The 16,274-nt window shown below is 43.5% G+C and overlaps 1 protein-coding gene across 1 annotated transcript in view; it reads right to left on the reverse strand.

Moving 5' to 3' along the window:
- FAM194C (family with sequence similarity 194 member C) overlaps positions 1-5,993 on the reverse strand; it is a 94,393-nt gene extending 88,400 nt beyond the window's left edge. The window contains exon 1 of the mRNA XM_090284223.1: positions 5,506-5,993. The gene's annotated coding sequence lies outside the window, so the exon portion shown is untranslated. The remainder of the gene's footprint in view (positions 1-5,505) is intronic.
- Between the last annotated feature and the right edge of the window lie 10,281 nt (positions 5,994-16,274).

A 16,274-nucleotide genomic window follows, 5' to 3' on the forward strand; every position in this document is an offset into this window, starting at 1 on the left:
CACTTTAGCCCTAGATCTGTCATTTAGATGCCACATGACCTTGTACAAGTCATTGGCCCTCTCTGCACTCCAATTTGCAATCTGTATGAGAACGAGGGCACTTACATCACCACCACTGTGCTGTGGGAACAGAAAACATGTGCAGCTGAAAGTCCAGAGGATGGGCTCCTCTGAGCACTTGGAGGACCTGCTCTAGCCTATTCTTACAGGACTCACTGGCCTGAGAGGCAGCCTTAGGACCTTGTGGGTCTGATAGCCAACTGCTACGGCTTATCCGCAACTGTAAAGAGGGCACTGAGGTGTAGCAGGCACAGGACAGGGATGGTATCCAGGCACATTTAGTCCTTCTGGAGCCCTGCTCACGGACCCAGTGTTAGGAAAGACGAAGGGTCTACCTGTCCCCAACTGCAGCCCAAGTCTATCCCAATCAGGCTTCTGAGGTGATGTGGCTCCTGAGAATGATGAGGGCCTCGAGTGGGAGTAACAGGAAGTCAAGCATAGCTGAAAAACTAACCCACACAGCTAAGGAGCATCTTGCTCTCTGACCAGATCAACAGCTCCCACATGTGCTGTCAGACCAGTTCTTTGACTTTATTATGTACATAAGCTTATTATGACATAATCACTTTTAATTTTGCCATTTCAAATTCCAAAATGAATAGCAAAGCTATGTTTTCCCCTTGGAGAGATTTGCATGCTTTATATCCAGTTTTTTAGGTTTAATAAGAAATAGATGTTAAAACATAAAATATAGACATAAAAATATAAATATAAAAATCCTATAATAAAACTTTAAAACGTTTTCCCTTGTTTTAATTTCCTTTTCAAAGTATAGACTTAGAATTTTAAAACAGTAGCATTTACCTAGTTATTATGCATTGGTTATATATGTAATTCCTGGTTTTGCATTGGAGGCTGCTGAAGAAAAACATTTTCCACTTCTTAAATATGTTTTTCTGATAGAAATATTTTTTAAAGAATATTTGTGTAACCCATCTTTAGAGCAACATTGTATACAGTAGCTAAGAAATGGAAACAGCCCACATGTCAATTGAAAGATGAATGGATCAACAAAATGGTGTATATACACAGTGAAATATTATTCAGCCTAAAAAAGAAAGAAAATCCTGACATATGCTACAACATGGATGACCCTTGAGGACACTATGCTAAGTGAACCAAGTCAGTCACAAAAGGACAAATACTGTAATGATTTTACTTACATGAGGTATTAGTGTAGTCAAATTCATAGGGACAGAAATTAAAACAGTGGTTGTCAGGGGCTGGTGGGAGGGAGAACGAGAGGTCATTGTTAAATCTGTATAGAGTTTCTGTTTTAGAAGATGAACAGAGTAATGGGGACGGATGGTGTGATGGTTGCACTGCATTTTGAATATGTAATGCCACTGAGCTATACACTTAAAATGGTTTTGATAGTAAATTTTATGTTACATGTATTTTATCACAGTCAGGAAATTGAACAAAATGCCATAAATATAGAAAATTTAAACATATGAAGGTAGAAAAGAGAAAATAAAAATCATGGACAATATATCTACAGTTAATATTTTGGTATATTCTCTATTATTTTTCTGTCCACATATATAATTATACAGTATGTAGTATTTACTATTGCTTATTTTCAATTAAGAATATATCACATTTTCCAATGTCATTACATCATCTTTGTAAACATGATTGTTAATGGCTAAATAATATCTCATCAAATGGCTATCATAATTTATTTCACAACTGAAGTATTTCATAATTTATATGGGTTTCTCAAAAATATCCCTGTTACAAATCACATGATAATTAACATTCTTGTATGTACATCTTTGTGCATATTCCTTGTAATTTCCTTAATATAAAGTGCTGTAAGGGGAGGGAAAATATATTCCTAAGGCAAGTTGCTACATTAATGTTGATGAGCTTTTTATTGGTTTCTCCGTTCTTCTATTCTACACTCACCTCAGATCACTTATTAAGCCAAGTCCATTTCTATTGCATTCCACTGAGCCAAACCAGCCAGGGCCAAGGCACATACACTATAAACAGGTCGATATAGGTGACGGCTTGTAGATTTAGAAGCAGATGGCAGGTTGATAGAAAGTCAATGACAGGCAGGTTGATAGATAAATGATAGGTAGATACAGTCAGAACGCGGCGGCAGCTGGACCGCCCACCTGGACTTTTGATGTATGCAAATGAACCGCATGCAAATGAACCGCATGCAAATGAAGCATATGCAAACCAACATGCCGAAAGTGTTGATGGAAAACTCACCATAAGGGAAATGTAGGTTCAGAAAAGTGTGGAGACGGTGCTCAACACCACAGACGGGGAGCCCGTTTGCATGGCTCTTGGACCCTGATGTGAAGTCTTTTCTCCATTGTTTTCCTGTTTCTCTGCTTCTTTGTTTCTACGTGTCTTTGAGTCCATTTGGGAGTTTGGTTTTCCGTTTCATCTCCTTTTTCCCTGTCTCAGTAAGTGTGGTGTAACAATGGTAGGCCTTTCTCTGGGCGGTTTGTAAGAGCAAGACTCTTGACAGATACGTACTTGTGTAGACACATGCATACATACACAGGTACGTGGGTACATACATAAGTGCATAGAAAAACATAGTTACATAGCCCCGTGAGGAGGAGACAGGGGGAACCAGGACCTGGAGGCAAAGACCTGAGACCGCTCAGGGTCACGGCCGCAGCCCCAGGCAGGCTCCCAGGCAGAGCCGGGGTCATCGGGAAGGGACCTCCTCACTGACCTGGGTCAGTGAGGTGAGTCTGGTAGAGATGGAGGAGGTGTCTGCATGCCGGCTGTCATGTCCTCCTGGACGGGGCGGGGCTCTGCCTCTCCAAGGGCACAGACCTGCGACTCGCCCCAGACCTCAAGCTCAAGCTCGGGGGAGACCCAGTCCTGTGGTCGCTGCTGTTCCAGGAGAAGAGAGTCAGGCTCTGGGCGTGTGCCGTCCCTCCGGGTACCAAGGCCTGTGAGCTAAGCGTCGCTGGTTCGATCTTCCAGTCAGGGCACATCAGAGAAGGAAAACTCTGACTCCAAAAAACCTCCGCTGCCTTGCGGCATACCTCTTCAGGGGAAAGGCTAAGGGAGTAAACCCCGACAGAAAATCCGGAGCCAGAGTCCCTAAGGCGGTTTGACGTTGTAGTCAACACCGGCAACTCCTGCGGTGCACCTGAAGCCAAGCTGTATTGACTCCGTCTTTCCCTTGGACCCTTCAGCTGCGAAGAGAGGGGGGGTCTGCTGCATGGGCAACAGCAGACCCTCCATATCACCCTGCCCAGGCTTTGTAGCTTCAGCTTCACTGGAGAGGACACTCCAGCGTCATCACAAGATGTCGATTCAACACGGGAGGAGACAGATACCGTGTCACTCCCGAGTCGGACTGCACAACCATTCTCGGCGGTGCAGATAGACTCTTAAGAAGCTACACCATCGTCTCTCGAGACGGACGGCTGCCGACGACGATTTCTATTGCATCTAAAAATTGCTTGTTTCCAAAAAGTTCAATCTGAGAAAAGCCATATCTCTCTTCAAAGAAAAACTTAAGAGTTTTAATAAGTGTCATCTATTGAATAATTACTTAATATACTTTAAAAGGCAACAAATGTACAATTGATGACTTTTTCCTTAACCCTTAACCCCTACTGCTTTACAGGATGTGGTTTAGTTAGAATGTTCCTTTATAATTCATTCTGAATCTCTTGTTTAACTTAAAAAATTTCAAGTACACACTTAAAGCAACCTTGGCTAAAATGTTCATTCATAATGCATGGTTTCTTTTTTTCACTTGAAATTTAAAACTGTATGTTTAAATTATATGATTGAAAAAAGTGAACTCAAAATTACAATTATTTATATTACTTTAAATTCCTCTCTGATTGCTGTCAGGATACATGGATATGTTCTTTGTATTAATAACCAGTGTGTACACACATTTTGGTATTCTGCTTCTATTACTCCAGTAATTTTGCTTTCGCATCTCCCTTTGTCAGTACTGTCAAAAGAGTAACTTTAAATGACAATAATAGTTCACATTCATTAAGCATCATGCCAGGCACTATGTTAAGAACTTTGCATGATCACATTTCATCACAACAACCCTCTGAGTTAGGTGTGTTTATTAAGTCCATTTTCCAGTTTGGGGAAACGGAGGGTCAGAGAGGGTAAGTAATTTGCCCAAAGTCAACATACAATGTGAGTGGCAAAGCTGGTCTCAGACTGAAGTGTGTGATTGATGACCTAGGCGAGGAACTACACTCTACTGTCTTTTTCACCTAAGCTGTCATCCTCTGTTTGCACAGACCCCACAGACAAAAAGAAGATACAGTCTATGGAGGAGGTGGTAAGAGACCTGCAGGCCCAGCTAGCATTAACTCAAGAGGAGCTGGCAGCCCTCTTGGAGAAGCAGCGGCAGCGGCAGGTGGGCACGGAGAAGAGCTGTCAGGGGAATCAGTCACAGACCACCCTGGAGACCCAAGATACATGTGAATCTCACAGGGCCAAAATTTCGACTGCTTTCCTGGAGCTGGGAGTTAGAGCTAGGGTGGTATCTTCCCAGTGTGGCAAATGATTTTAGGTCATCTGGAAGGATAATTCAATTATTTTGCTAGAACTGTCTGTCCAAAAGTAGAGCAGGGAATGGAGGTTTCCTGCATTATTCAGCACCCTGGGAAGGCATTTGAACCTGAATTTCAACTTTTTACAATGCATTCTTAGTTAGATTTTTGCAGAGAAAGCATGGATCTTGTTCTGAATGTTCCAGAACCAGCCCAGAGGAGGTTCTCAGTAAATATCTGTAAAATGAAAATACATAAATTGTCCTACTCATTCTTTCATTTATTCATTCACCATTCATTCTCTCAGCACATATTCATTGAGCATCAGCTATGCCAGGCATTCTGAGGACTATAAGGACAGAAAAGACATAATTCAGTCCTCAAGGAACTTTGAAGGTAAGATAAAACTTGGCCCACTCCAAGTCCAAGCAATGGGGACCGTGGCACAAATATTCTTTGGGTCTCCATTGTGACTTGCAGGACAAGGGGACCTAGCAGTTGCTCAGTAAATATTTGCCATAATGCAGAATTAATGATTCTGTCACTCTTGCTTTTCTTTGTAGGAAGAAAAGAAAACATCCGAGAGTGAAAGAGATGCTATAACAAGGTTTGAGGAGTGGAAACAAAAAGAATCTGAGGAAATGGACCAGAAACTAAAAGCACTTGGGGGTGAGATAAAAAGTTTTGTCCGTGATCATTTTCCACTACAAGAGGTACCCTGTGTACAAGACTTTTCAAATTTCTTTTGTCGAAAAACTGATTCTCTGTTCTGTAAATTCATTTTCTTGGTTTGTACTAGTTTTATTGTCTCTGCCTCCGTGGGAGCTAATACACTGTGAGGCTGGATGCCACATTAAATGCCGGCACCTGCTTGATACTTGGCTGATTGTTTCATTTTGGCCTCAGAATTGCCCTTCAAGGTAGACCTTACCTTCTCCTCATTGTCATGTGACCCATAACGAAAGAGGCTGGAGAAGTCAAGTGCCTCACTGGAGTCCACACAGAGACCATATTAAATGCCGGCACCTGCTTGATACTTGGCTGATTGTTTCATTTTGGCCTCAGAATTGCCCTTCAAGGTAGACCTTACCTTCTCCTCATTGTCATGTGACCCATAACGAAAGAGGCTGGAGAAGTCAAGTGCCTCACTGGAGTCCACACAGAGACCATATTAAATGCCGGCACCTGCTTGATACTTGGCTGATTGTTTCATTTTGGCCTCAGAATTGCCCTTCAAGGTAGACCTTACCTTCTCCTCATTGTCATGTGACCCATAACGAAAGAGGCTGGAGAAGTCAAGTGCCTCACTGGAGTCCACACAGAGACCATATTAAATGCCGGCACCTGCTTGATACTTGGCTGATTGTTTCATTTTGGCCTCAGAATTGCCCTTCAAGGTAGACCTTACCTTCTCCTCATTGTCATTTGACCCATAACAAAAGAGGCTGGAGACGTCAAATGCCTCACTGGAGTCCATACGGAGACCATATTAAATGTCGGCACCTGCTTGATACTTGGCTGATTGTTTCATTTTAGCCTCAGAATTGCCCTTCAAGAGGAAAAAAAGGAACTGCAGAGATAATGAGAAGCCACAGACCAGAACCGTCCAAATCACCTTATTTGAAATATGTACAGCTTCTTTCAGATCCCAGAACCACAGTATACCTCTTTGCACCTATATGGGAAGAACAAGCCAGGCTCACTGCCTCACAGATCGAGAGGGTAGGTCTGTCCTACCTCCCAGCCAGCCCTCTGGGTGCTCTAGGCCTCCTCTCCACAAGTGTCTCCTTAGATTCTTCTGGACACACCACTATTTGTCTCATTAATCAGGTTCTCTAAGAAGACAGGAATCTTCATGCTTGAGGGGCACAGAGTGACTAGGACGCAGCTTGCCTCCCTCCAGGCCGAAGATGTGTCCGTTGTCCTTAGGGGCTGTGGGCTGATAGGTTCACAGTAATCGCAGAGACCATATTAAATGCCGGCACCTGCTTGATACTTGGCTGATTGTTTCATTTTAGCCTCAGAATTGCCCTTCAAGGTAGACCTTACCTTCTCCTCATTGTCATGTGCTTTCCTGGAGCTGGGAGTTAGAGCTAGGGTGGTATCTTCCCAGTGTGGCAAATGATTTTAGGTCATCTGGAAGGATAATTCAATTATTTTGCTAGCACTGTCTGTCCAAAAGTAGAGCAGGGAATGGAGGTTTCCTGCATTATTCAGCACCCTGGGAAGGCATTTGAACCTGAATTTCAACTTTTTACAATGCATTCTTAGTTAGATTTTTGCAGAGAAAGCATGGATCTTGTTCTGAATGTTCCAGAACCAGCCCAGAGGAGGTTCTCAGTAAATATCTGTAAAATGAAAATACATAAATTGTCCTACTCATTCTTTCATTTATTCATTCACCATTCATTCTCTCAGCACATATTCATTGAGCATCAGCTATGCCAGGCATTCTGAGGACTATAAGGACAGAAAAGACATAATTCAGTCCTCAAGGAACTTTGAAGGTAAGATAAAACTTGGCCCACTCCAAGTCCAAGCAATGGGGACCGTGGCACAAATATTCTTTGGGTCTCCATTGTGACTTGCAGGACAAGGGGACCTAGCAGTTGCTCAGTAAATATTTGCCATAATGCAGAATTAATGATTCTGTCACTCTTGCTTTTCTTTGTAGGAAGAAAAGAAAACATCCGAGAGTGAAAGAGATGCTATAACAAGGTTTGAGGAGTGGAAACAAAAAGAATCTGAGGAAATGGACCAGAAACTAAAAGCACTTGGGGGTGAGATAAAAAGTTTTGTCCGTGATCATTTTCCACTACAAGAGGTACCCTGTGTACAAGACTTTTCAAATTTCTTTTGTCGAAAAACTGATTCTCTGTTCTGTAAATTCATTTTCTTGGTTTGTACTAGTTTTATTGTCTCTGCCTCCGTGGGAGCTAATACACTGTGAGGCTGGATGCCACATTAAATGCCGGCACCTGCTTGATACTTGGCTGATTGTTTCATTTTGGCCTCAGAATTGCCCTTCAAGGTAGACCTTACCTTCTCCTCATTGTCATGTGACCCATAACGAAAGAGGCTGGAGAAGTCAAGTGCCTCACTGGAGTCCACACAGAGACCATATTAAATGCCGGCACCTGCTTGATACTTGGCTGATTGTTTCATTTTGGCCTCAGAATTGCCCTTCAAGGTAGACCTTACCTTCTCCTCATTGTCATGTGACCCATAACGAAAGAGGCTGGAGAAGTCAAGTGCCTCACTGGAGTCCACACAGAGACCATATTAAATGCCGGCACCTGCTTGATACTTGGCTGATTGTTTCATTTTGGCCTCAGAATTGCCCTTCAAGGTAGACCTTACCTTCTCCTCATTGTCATTTGACCCATAACGAAAGAGGCTGGAGACGTCAAATGCCTCACTGGAGTCCATACGGAGACCATATTAAATGTCGGCACCTGCTTGATACTTGGCTGATTGTTTCATTTTAGCCTCAGAATTGCCCTTCAAGAGGAAAAAAAGGAACTGCAGAGATAATGAGAAGCCACAGACCAGAACCGTCCAAATCACCTTATTTGAAATATGTACAGCTTCTTTCAGATCCCAGAACCACAGTATACCTCTTTGCACCTATATGGGAAGAACAAGCCGGGCTCACTGCCTCACAGATCGAGAGGGTAGGTCTGTCCTACCTCCCAGCCAGCCCTCTGGGTGCTCTAGGCCTCCTCTCCACAAGTGTCTCCTTAGATTCTTCTGGACACACCACTATTTGTCTCATTAATCAGGTTCTCTAAGAAGACAGGAATCTTCATGCTTGAGGGGCACAGAGTGACTAGGACGCAGCTTGCCTCCCTCCAGGCCGAAGATGTGTCCGTTGTCCTTAGGGGCTGTGGGCTGATAGGTTCACAGTAATCGCAGAGACCATATTAAATGCCGGCACCTGCTTGATACTTGGCTGATTGTTTCATTTTAGCCTCAGAATTGCCCTTCAAGGTAGACCTTACCTTCTCCTCATTGTCATGTGCTTTCCTGGAGCTGGGAGTTAGAGCTAGGGTGGTATCTTCCCAGTGTGGCAAATGATTTTAGGTCATCTGGAAGGATAATTCAATTATTTTGCTAGCACTGTCTGTCCAAAAGTAGAGCAGGGAATGGAGGTTTCCTGCATTATTCAGCACCCTGGGAAGGCATTTGAACCTGAATTTCAACTTTTTACAATGCATTCTTAGTTAGATTTTTGCAGAGAAAGCATGGATCTTGTTCTGAATGTTCCAGAACCAGCCCAGAGGAGGTTCTCAGTAAATATCTGTAAAATGAAAATACATAAATTGTCCTACTCATTCTTTCATTTATTCATTCACCATTCATTCTCTCAGCACATATTCATTGAGCATCAGCTATGCCAGGCATTCTGAGGACTATAAGGACAGAAAAGACATAATTCAGTCCTCAAGGAACTTTGAAGGTAAGATAAAACTTGGCCCACTCCAAGTCCAAGCAATGGGGACCGTGGCACAAATATTCTTTGGGTCTCCATTGTGACTTGCAGGACAAGGGGACCTAGCAGTTGCTCAGTAAATATTTGCCATAATGCAGAATTAATGATTCTGTCACTCTTGCTTTTCTTTGTAGGAAGAAAAGAAAACATCCGAGAGTGAAAGAGATGCTATAACAAGGTTTGAGGAGTGGAAACAAAAAGAATCTGAGGAAATGGACCAGAAACTAAAAGCACTTGGGGGTGAGATAAAAAGTTTTGTCCGTGATCATTTTCCACTACAAGAGGTACCCTGTGTACAAGACTTTTCAAATTTCTTTTGTCGAAAAACTGATTCTCTGTTCTGTAAATTCATTTTCTTGGTTTGTACTAGTTTTATTGTCTCTGCCTCCGTGGGAGCTAATACACTGTGAGGCTGGATGCCACATTAAATGCCGGCACCTGCTTGATACTTGGCTGATTGTTTCATTTTGGCCTCAGAATTGCCCTTCAAGGTAGACCTTACCTTCTCCTCATTGTCATGTGACCCATAACGAAAGAGGCTGGAGAAGTCAAGTGCCTCACTGGAGTCCACACAGAGACCATATTAAATGCCGGCACCTGCTTGATACTTGGCTGATTGTTTCATTTTGGCCTCAGAATTGCCCTTCAAGGTAGACCTTACCTTCTCCTCATTGTCATGTGACCCATAACGAAAGAGGCTGGAGAAGTCAAGTGCCTCACTGGAGTCCACACAGAGACCATATTAAATGCCGGCACCTGCTTGATACTTGGCTGATTGTTTCATTTTGGCCTCAGAATTGCCCTTCAAGGTAGACCTTACCTTCTCCTCATTGTCATTTGACCCATAACGAAAGAGGCTGGAGACGTCAAATGCCTCACTGGAGTCCATACGGAGACCATATTAAATGTCGGCACCTGCTTGATACTTGGCTGATTGTTTCATTTTAGCCTCAGAATTGCCCTTCAAGAGGAAAAAAAGGAACTGCAGAGATAATGAGAAGCCACAGACCAGAACCGTCCAAATCACCTTATTTGAAATATGTACAGCTTCTTTCAGATCCCAGAACCACAGTATACCTCTTTGCACCTATATGGGAAGAACAAGCCGGGCTCACTGCCTCACAGATCGAGAGGGTAGGTCTGTCCTACCTCCCAGCCAGCCCTCTGGGTGCTCTAGGCCTCCTCTCCACAAGTGTCTCCTTAGATTCTTCTGGACACACCACTATTTGTCTCATTAATCAGGTTCTCTAAGAAGACAGGAATCTTCATGCTTGAGGGGCACAGAGTGACTAGGACGCAGCTTGCCTCCCTCCAGGCCGAAGATGTGTCCGTTGTCCTTAGGGGCTGTGGGCTGATAGGTTCACAGTAATCGCAGAGACCATATTAAATGCCGGCACCTGCTTGATACTTGGCTGATTGTTTCATTTTAGCCTCAGAATTGCCCTTCAAGGTAGACCTTACCTTCTCCTCATTGTCATGTGCTTTCCTGGAGCTGGGAGTTAGAGCTAGGGTGGTATCTTCCCAGTGTGGCAAATGATTTTAGGTCATCTGGAAGGATAATTCAATTATTTTGCTAGCACTGTCTGTCCAAAAGTAGAGCAGGGAATGGAGGTTTCCTGCATTATTCAGCACCCTGGGAAGGCATTTGAACCTGAATTTCAACTTTTTACAATGCATTCTTAGTTAGATTTTTGCAGAGAAAGCATGGATCTTGTTCTGAATGTTCCAGAACCAGCCCAGAGGAGGTTCTCAGTAAATATCTGTAAAATGAAAATACATAAATTGTCCTACTCATTCTTTCATTTATTCATTCACCATTCATTCTCTCAGCACATATTCATTGAGCATCAGCTATGCCAGGCATTCTGAGGACTATAAGGACAGAAAAGACATAATTCAGTCCTCAAGGAACTTTGAAGGTAAGATAAAACTTGGCCCACTCCAAGTCCAAGCAATGGGGACCGTGGCACAAATATTCTTTGGGTCTCCATTGTGACTTGCAGGACAAGGGGACCTAGCAGTTGCTCAGTAAATATTTGCCATAATGCAGAATTAATGATTCTGTCACTCTTGCTTTTCTTTGTAGGAAGAAAAGAAAACATCCGAGAGTGAAAGAGATGCTATAACAAGGTTTGAGGAGTGGAAACAAAAAGAATCTGAGGAAATGGACCAGAAACTAAAAGCACTTGGGGGTGAGATAAAAAGTTTTGTCCGTGATCATTTTCCACTACAAGAGGTACCCTGTGTACAAGACTTTTCAAATTTCTTTTGTCGAAAAACTGATTCTCTGTTCTGTAAATTCATTTTCTTGGTTTGTACTAGTTTTATTGTCTCTGCCTCCGTGGGAGCTAATACACTGTGAGGCTGGATGCCACATTAAATGCCGGCACCTGCTTGATACTTGGCTGATTGTTTCATTTTGGCCTCAGAATTGCCCTTCAAGGTAGACCTTACCTTCTCCTCATTGTCATGTGACCCATAACGAAAGAGGCTGGAGAAGTCAAGTGCCTCACTGGAGTCCACACAGAGACCATATTAAATGCCGGCACCTGCTTGATACTTGGCTGATTGTTTCATTTTGGCCTCAGAATTGCCCTTCAAGGTAGACCTTACCTTCTCCTCATTGTCATGTGACCCATAACGAAAGAGGCTGGAGAAGTCAAGTGCCTCACTGGAGTCCACACAGAGACCATATTAAATGCCGGCACCTGCTTGATACTTGGCTGATTGTTTCATTTTGGCCTCAGAATTGCCCTTCAAGGTAGACCTTACCTTCTCCTCATTGTCATTTGACCCATAACGAAAGAGGCTGGAGACGTCAAATGCCTCACTGGAGTCCATACGGAGACCATATTAAATGTCGGCACCTGCTTGATACTTGGCTGATTGTTTCATTTTAGCCTCAGAATTGCCCTTCAAGAGGAAAAAAAGGAACTGCAGAGATAATGAGAAGCCACAGACCAGAACCGTCCAAATCACCTTATTTGAAATATGTACAGCTTCTTTCAGATCCCAGAACCACAGTATACCTCTTTGCACCTATATGGGAAGAACAAGCCGGGCTCACTGCCTCACAGATCGAGAGGGTAGGTCTGTCCTACCTCCCAGCCAGCCCTCTGGGTGCTCTAGGCCTCCTCTCCACAAGTGTCTCCTTAGATTCTTCTGGACACACCACTATTTGTCTCATTAATCAGGTTCTCTAAGAAGACAGGAATCTTCATGCTTGAGGGGCACAGAGTGACTAGGACGCAGCTTGCCTCCCTCCAGGCCGAAGATGTGTCCGTTGTCCTTAGGGGCTGTGGGCTGATAGGTTCACAGTAATCGCAGAGACCATATTAAATGCCGGCACCTGCTTGATACTTGGCTGATTGTTTCATTTTAGCCTCAGAATTGCCCTTCAAGGTAGACCTTACCTTCTCCTCATTGTCATGTGCTTTCCTGGAGCTGAGAGTTAGAGCTAGGGTGGTATCTTCCCAGTGTGGCAAATGATTTTAGGTCATCTGGAAGGATAATTCAATTATTTTGCTAGCACTGTCTGTCCAAAAGTAGAGCAGGGAATGGAGGTTTCCTGCATTATTCAGCACCCTGGGAAGGCATTTGAACCTGAATTTCAACTTTTTACAATGCATTCTTAGTTAGATTTTTGCAGAGAAAGCATGGATCTTGTTCTGAATGTTCCAGAACCAGCCCAGAGGAGGTTCTCAGTAAATATCTGTAAAATGAAAATACATAAATTGTCCTACTCATTCTTTCATTTATTCATTCACCATTCATTCTCTCAGCACATATTCATTGAGCATCAGCTATGCCAGGCATTCTGAGGACTATAAGGACAGAAAAGACATAATTCAGTCCTCAAGGAACTTTGAAGGTAAGATAAAACTTGGCCCACTCCAAGTCCAAGCAATGGGGACCGTGGCACAAATATTCTTTGGGTCTCCATTGTGACTTGCAGGACAAGGGGACCTAGCAGTTGCTCAGTAAATATTTGCCATAATGCAGAATTAATGATTCTGTCACTCTTGCTTTTCTTTGTAGGAAGAAAAGAAAACATCCGAGAGTGAAAGAGATGCTATAACAAGGTTTGAGGAGTGGAAACAAAAAGAATCTGAGGAAATGGACCAGAAACTAAAAGCACTTGGGGGTGAGATAAAAAGTTTTGTCCGTGATCATTTTCCACTACAAGAGGTACCCTGTGTACAAGACTTTTCAAATTTCTTTTGTCGAAAAACTGATTCTCTGTTCTGTAAATTCATTTTCTTGGTTTGTACTAGTTTTATTGTCTCTGCCTCCGTGGGAGCTAATACACTGTGAGGCTGGATGCCACATTAAATGCCGGCACCTGCTTGATACTTGGCTGATTGTTTCATTTTGGCCTCAGAATTGCCCTTCAAGGTAGACCTTACCTTCTCCTCATTGTCATGTGACCCATAACGAAAGAGGCTGGAGAAGTCAAGTGCCTCACTGGAGTCCACACAGAGACCATATTAAATGCCGGCACCTGCTTGATACTTGGCTGATTGTTTCATTTTGGCCTCAGAATTGCCCTTCAAGGTAGACCTTACCTTCTCCTCATTGTCATGTGACCCATAACGAAAGAGGCTGGAGAAGTCAAGTGCCTCACTGGAGTCCACACAGAGACCATATTAAATGCCGGCACCTGCTTGATACTTGGCTGATTGTTTCATTTTGGCCTCAGAATTGCCCTTCAAGGTAGACCTTACCTTCTCCTCATTGTCATTTGACCCATAACGAAAGAGGCTGGAGACGTCAAATGCCTCACTGGAGTCCATACGGAGACCATATTAAATGCCGGCACCTGCTTGATACTTGGCTGATTGTTTCATTTTAGCCTCAGAATTGCCCTTCAAGGTAGACCTTACCTTCTCCTCATTGTCATTTGACCCATAACGAAAGAGGCTGGAGACGTCAAGTGCCTCACTGGAGTCCACACAGAGACCATATTAAATGCCAGCACCTGCTTGATACTTGGCTGATTGTTTCATTTTAGCCTCAGAATTGCCCTTCAAGAGGAAAAAAAGGAACTGCAGAGATAATGAGAAGCCACAGAACCAGAACCGTCCAAATCACCTTATTTGAAATATGTACAGCTTCTTTCAGATCCCAGAACCACAGTATACCTCTTTGCACCTATATGGGAAGAACAAGCCGGGCTCACTGCCTCACAGATCGAGAGGGTAGGTCTGTCCTACCTCCCAGCCAGCCCTCTGGGTGCTCTAGGCCTCTTCTCCACAAGTGTCTCCTTAGATTCTTCTGGACACACCACTATTTGTCTCATTAATCAGGTTCTCTAAGAAGACAGGAATCTTCATGCTTGAGGGGCACAGAGTGACTAGGACGCAGCTTGCCTCCCTCCAGGCCGAAGATGTGTCCGTTGTCCTTAGGGGCTGTGGGCTGATAGGTTCACAGTAATCGCAGAGACCATATTAAATGCCGGCACCTGCTTGATACTTGGCTGATTGTTTCATTTTAGCCTCAGAATTGCCCTTCAAGGTAGACCTTACCTTCTCCTCATTGTCATGTGACCCATAACGAAAGAGGCTGGAGAAGTCAAGTGCCTCACTGGAGTCCACACAGGGCATTCTAAAGTGACAGGGGTGAGATTCAATCCTAGCCAGGCAGTGGGCTGCAAAGCTTGTGCTCTTCTCAGTAATTGTGATAATGATGCTTTGGGAGGTTCTTACGAGAATAAAATGAGCCGAAACACTTCAAAGTCACTAGCGTGGTATTGGCACATTGCATAGCACAGCAGAATCTCAACAAATGATACTTTCTCTTTCTTCTTTATTCATCTCTGTATCTGTCATGACACCTGGTACAATGTAGGTACTCAGGAAATATTTGTGGAAGAAAATTCAAAGGATTGTCCATAGCCTTGTTTCATAGAGACACGGTGAATTTGGATCCTCTCCAAAAGCTCCCTGAAAGAACAAAAGAAGTTTTGAAGCCTGTCAAAGCTACTTATGGTTAAAATCTTCAGGACGAAGCAGGAAGACAAGAATAATACTAAAAACAACAAAAGTAATAAAATTTTGACGTTAAATTCACTAGGTGGAGAGCTGCTGTTTTTCAAGAAATAGTACTAGTTGAGGTTGTCAAGTACTCTGAAATGTAAGGGACAATAAATATGACGAGAATGACTCTTGGGCTTGGTGGATTGTTTAACAGTGATGAGTTTGGCTGGAGACAGTGCACTTCTGTAAGTGTATCTTTGCTTAAGAATAAGTAAAAAATATAAGATTTCTGAATGTATAACATGGGGTACTGAAAGGAGGGCGTTCTCACTGTGATGCAGGGAGTGGTTGGCTGAGGTCCATCTCAGAAGGGATTCAAGGGGGTGAGTAGGTGGAATGTGTGCCACCATTCCCCAGCCAAGTCCACAACAGACATTGTTTATCGATCACGGCATTCCCTCATGCCTGAGTCCCAACTACAGTCAGTTGAAATCACTCTGACTTGGCATTTAAGATCCAAAGTTGGGGGGAGGGAGGGCGGGACATCAGTAGTAGTGTAAACAATAAAAACAAAGTAAAAAAAAAAAAAAAACCAACATGAAAAATCCAACCATTTGTTGGCCCTGGTTCCAAAAAGCAACTTTTGTGCCCATTTAGTGCCCAAGATTCAAAGACTCCTCCACCTTCCCAGGAAATTTCAGTTTAGTCTCCTGACACAGACCATGGCACCAAAGCTACCAATACCTCTCAGTATGCAACGGAGCTTTTACTTAAGTAGTTGTGTAGCATAAGTAGCTAAATATTGGTGGAAAGGGGGAAGCAAAGAGAATTGGACTTTGTTGAGCCTGATGAACTGGATTGCTGAATTGGATGGTGGGTCTGCTTCACTAGAAGCTGCAGCATTCACAGGCATACCAGATTATCACAGCGTTGCCCTACCAAAGGCATTAACACCCCTCCCCCCACCCCTCCATGTAGGGAGGAAGGACCAGTTTTTCAGTCTCTCCAGGGTACCAATGGTCCACTCACCTGGACTATGGGGTGGGGCGAGGGATAAACAATAAAGGGCAAATTCCTCTACTGGGAACAGGCAAAATAGAAGCCAAGATAGCACAGGGGGAGCTGACCACAAAGGCTTGTCTGTCTAGCCTGAGAAAAGTGTCAGCTTGGATAAGGGACACAGAGCCACAGGAAGATCTAGGAAATGGATTGGTTAGGGAAAGGACCCAACAC

This window comes from Furipterus horrens, unplaced genomic scaffold (genome assembly GCF_987537825.1).
Source record: "Furipterus horrens unplaced genomic scaffold, mFurHor1.1.pri manual_scaffold_7, whole genome shotgun sequence".
Lineage (NCBI taxonomy): Eukaryota > Metazoa > Chordata > Mammalia > Chiroptera > Furipteridae > Furipterus > Furipterus horrens.